Here is a 4,725-nt window from a genome sequence, read left to right as displayed (position 1 = left end):
TGGTTCTCATATGCAGTATTCTGATCAGCAGTCCTATAGTGCATCGCCAGCTCCTATCAGTGCACCTCCGCTTTAGAGTTTTCAGGGTCGTCAGCCCCAGCAGCCGAGGGCTTGTTTTACTAGTGGCGACACGAGGCATATTGCTAGATTTTGACCTCGAGCACCGAGCAGTTCTCAGCACCAGGGTTCCCGTTCCATGGTTCAGGCACCGAGTGTTCCACAGCCCGCTCAGCCAGCTAGAGGTAGAGGTGATAGAGGTGGAGGTAGAGGTATTAGAGGTGGAGCTCAGGCCTCTAGAGGTGGAGGCCAGCCAGCAAGAGGTTGTCCTAGAGATGTAGTTCAGAGTGGTGGGGCTCAGCCTCGATGTTATGCTTTTCTAGCCAAGCCTGAGGCTGAGGCTTCCGATGTAGTTATCACAGGTACTGTTCTGGTTTGTAGTAAGGATGCTTCAGTACTATTTGTTCCAGGGTCTATATACTCCTATGTGTCATCTTATTTTGCACTGTATCTGGTCATGCCTAGTGATTCTTTGAGTGCTCCTATATATGTGTCTACACCGGTAGGTGATGCTATTGTGGTAGATCGTGTCCATCATTCATGTATAGTTGTGATTGGGGTCTTGAGACTCGAGTAGATTTGTTACTTTTGGACATGGTTGATTTTGATGTCATATTGGGATGGACTAGTTATCACCTTACCACACTATCTTGGACTGTCATGCCAAGACTATGACCTTAGCCTTGCCAGGGTTGCCTTGTTTAGAGTGGAGAGGGACTCCTGGTCATTCTACCCATAGTGTTATCTCATATATGAAGGCTCGGCGAATGGTCGAGAAGGGGTGTTTGGCATATTTTGCATATGTTCGTGATTCTAGTGCTGAGGTTCCTTCTATGGATTCTGTGCCTATTGTTCGTAAGTTTCTTGAGGTATTTCCTTCAACCTGCTGGGTATGCCACCCGACAGAGATATTGACTTCTGCATTGATTTGGCTCCGGGCAATCAGGCCATTTTTATTCTGCCGTATCATATGGCCCACTTGAGTTGAAGGAATTAAAGGAGCAGTTGTAAGACTTGCTCGATAAATGCTTCATTAGTCCTAGTGTCTCGCCTTGGGGTACGCCGGTGTTGTTTGTTAAGAATAAGGACGGATCGATGAGAATGTGTATAGATTACCGGCAGTTGAACAAGGTTACAATCAAGAATAAGTATCCATTGCCGAGGATTGATGATTTGTTTGATCAGCTTTAGGGTGCCAAGGTATTTTTGAAGATTGACTTGAGATCTGGCTACCATCAGTTGAGGATTAGGTCATCAGATGTCCCTAAGATAGCTTTCCGCACTCGGTACGGGCATTATAAGTTCTTGGTGATGTCATTTGGGTTGACAAATGCCCCATCAATTTTTATGGATTTGATTAACCGAGTGTTCAAGCCTTACTTGGATTTGTTCGTGATAGTCTTCATTGATGATATTTTGATCTATTGCCGCAGCCGGGAGGAGCATGAGCAGCATCTGAGAATGGTTCTTCAGACTTTGAAGATAGTCAGTTGTATGCTAAGTTTTCGAAGTGTGAGTTCTGGTTGAGTTCAGTTGCATTCTTGGGTCATGTTGTATCAGTAGAGGGTATTTAGGTAGATCCGAAGAAGATAGAGGCAGTCAAGAATTGGCCTAGACCAGCATCAGCTACAGAGATCCGGAGTATCTTGGGTTTGGCGGGTTATTACCATCGGTTTGTGGAGGGGTTTTCATCTATCGCAACCCCGATGACCAGGTTGACCTAGAAAGGTGCCTAGTTCAGATGGTCGGATGAGTGTGAGGCGAGCTTTTAGAAGCTCAAGATAGCTTTGACTACGACATCGGTTTTGTTTTACCCACAGGTTCAGGGCAATATACAGTTTATTGTGATGCATCTCGTATTGGACTTGGTGCGGTGTTGAAGTAGGATGGCAAGGTCATTGCTTATGCTTCACATCAGTTGAAGATTCATGAAAAGAATTATCCAATTCATGATTTGGAGTTAGCAGCCACTGTTCACACATTGAAGATTTGGAGGCATTATTTGTACGGCATGTCATGTGAGGTGTTCACGGATCACAAGAGTTTGCAATAATTGTTCAAGCAGAAGGAGCTAAATTTGAGGCAGAGAAGGTGGTTGGAGCTATTAATTATGATATCACCATCTTATATTATCCGGGAAAAGCCAATGTGGTGGTTGATGCTTTGAGTAGGAAGTCAGCCAGTATGGGCAGTCTTGCGTATATTCCGATCGGTGAGAGACCGCATGCTTTAGATGTTTACGCTTTGGCCAATCAGTTTGTAAGGTTGGATGTTTCTGAGCCCAATCGTGTGTTAGCTTACACAATCGCTCGTTCTTCTTTATTAGAGTGTATCCGAGATCGGCAGTATGATGATCCTCATTTGTGTGTCCTTAGGGACACAATGCAACACGGTGGTGCCAAGCAGGTTACCTTAGGAGATGATGGAGTTTTGAGGCTGCAGGGTCGTGTTTGTGTGCCTAATATGGATGGATTTTAAGAGTTTATTTTAGAGGAGACCCACAGTTCCCAATACTCTATTCATCCGGGCACCGCTAAGATGTATCAGGATCTGCGGCAGCATTATTGGTGGAAGAGGATGAAGAAGGATATTGTTGCATATGTGGCTTGGTGTTTGAATTGTCAGCAGGTAAAGTACGAGCATCAGAGACCTGGTGGTTTGTTTCAAAAGATTGAGATTCCTGAGTGGAAGTGGGAGTGTATCACTATGAACTTCGTTGTTGGACTCCCACGGACTTAGAGGAAGTTCGATGCAGTGTGGGTTATTATTGATAGGCTGACCAAGTCAGCGCATTTTATTCATGTGACAGTCTCTTATTCTTTCGAGAGGTTAACTGATATGTATATCTGGGAGATTGTTCGTCTTCATGGTGTGTCTGTGTCTATCATTTCGGACCGAGGTACGCAGTTTACTTCTCATTTCTGGAGAGCAGTTCATCATGAGTTGGGCATACGGGTCGAGTTGAGCACAATGTTTCATCCTCAGACGGACGGGCAGTCCGAGCATACTATTTAGATTTTGGAGGATATGCTCCGAGCTTGTGTTATTGACTTTGGAGGCTCGTGGGATCAGTTTCTGCCTTTAGCGGAATTTGCCTACAACAATAGTTACTAGTCGAGCATCCAGATGGCTCCTTATGAGGCTTATATGGTAGGCGGTGTCGGTCACCGGTTGGATAGTTTGAGCTGGGAGAAGATCGGTTGTTGGGTACGGATCTAGTACATGAGGCCTTGGACAAGGTCAGGATCATTCAGGATAGGCTTCGTATAGCTCAGTCCAGACAAAAGAGTTATGCTGACCGTAAGGTTCGTGATGTGGCATTTATGGTCGGCGAACGGGTATTACTTCGGGTGTCGCCTATGAAGGGTGTGATGAGATTTGGGAAGAGGGTCAAGCTTAGCCCTAGGTTCATTGGTCCTTTTGAGATTCTTGATCGAGTGAGAGAGGTGGCTTACAGACTTGCGTTGCCGCCGAACTTATCAGTCGTGCATCTAGTGTTTCATGTGTCCATGCTTCGGAAGTATCACTACGATCCATCCCACGTGTTAGACTTTAGCACTGTCTAATTGGACAAGGACTTGTCCTATGAGGAGGAGCCGGTAGCTATTCTAGACCGGCAGGTTTGTCAGTTGAAATTGAAGAGTTTCCCTTATGTTCGTGTTCAGTGGAGAGGTCAGCCTGTTGAGGCAGCAACCTGGGAGTTCGAGTTCGATATGCGGAGCCGATATCCCCATCTTTTCTCTGACTCAGGTACTTCCTTCTTATGTCCGTTCGAGGACGAACGATTATTTTAGAGGTGGAGAATGTGATGAGGTCATCACATTACAAGTCGATTCTGTATTCCTAAGGCCTTAAAAACCTCTTTTTGTCTCACCTCAATTTTGGTGCACAGTCTGGGAGTGTATCCGGAAAGTCGTTATGTGAAAATCTATGGAAAATGATAAATTTTGCTTTTAAAATAAATTTAAATTGACTTCGATCAACATTTTGGGTAAACAGATCCGGACCCATGCTTTGACGGTTCCGGAGGGTCCGTAGGAAATATGGGACTTGGGCGTATGCTCGGAATTGAATTCCGAGGTCCCAAGCCCGAGAAATAAATTTTTGAAGAAAATTGTTTAACTAAAATTATAAGAGTTTTTAGAAATTGGAATGTGTTTGAATTTGATGAAATTATATGGCATTTAAGTTGAGCCTGTAAAATTTAGTAAGAAACGGACTTGATATGACGTGAATCGGACCATCGGTTGTTAAAATTGGACCTTAAGAGGTCATGAGATTTTTCTTTAATTTTGATGCTAAATCCATAGTTATTGATGTTATTTTGATGATTTGATCGCACGAGCAAGTCTGTATGATGTTTTTGGACTTGCGTGCATGTTTGGTTTGGAGCCCCGATGGCTCGGGGTGAGTTTTGGTTAGGCCCCGGGGTGTTTTGAACTTAGGAAAAGTTGTTGTGTGTTACAGGTCTGCAGGCTTTGCTCGCAATTGCGAGCTCGCATTTGCGAAGAGTGGGCTGGGTAGGAAACCTTCGCAGTTGCGAAGCTTATGTCGCAATTGCGGCCTTAGCAGGCATCGTATTTGCGAACAATGGTTCGCATTTGCGAAGAAAGCAGAGATAGCATCCATCGCAATTGTGAAGCTTTTGCCGAATGCGAACATATCATC

The sequence above is a fragment of the Nicotiana sylvestris genome, chromosome 3, assembly GCF_000393655.2.
Source record: "Nicotiana sylvestris chromosome 3, ASM39365v2, whole genome shotgun sequence".
Lineage (NCBI taxonomy): Eukaryota > Viridiplantae > Streptophyta > Magnoliopsida > Solanales > Solanaceae > Nicotiana > Nicotiana sylvestris.
Note: the sequence above shows the minus strand (reverse complement) of the source record.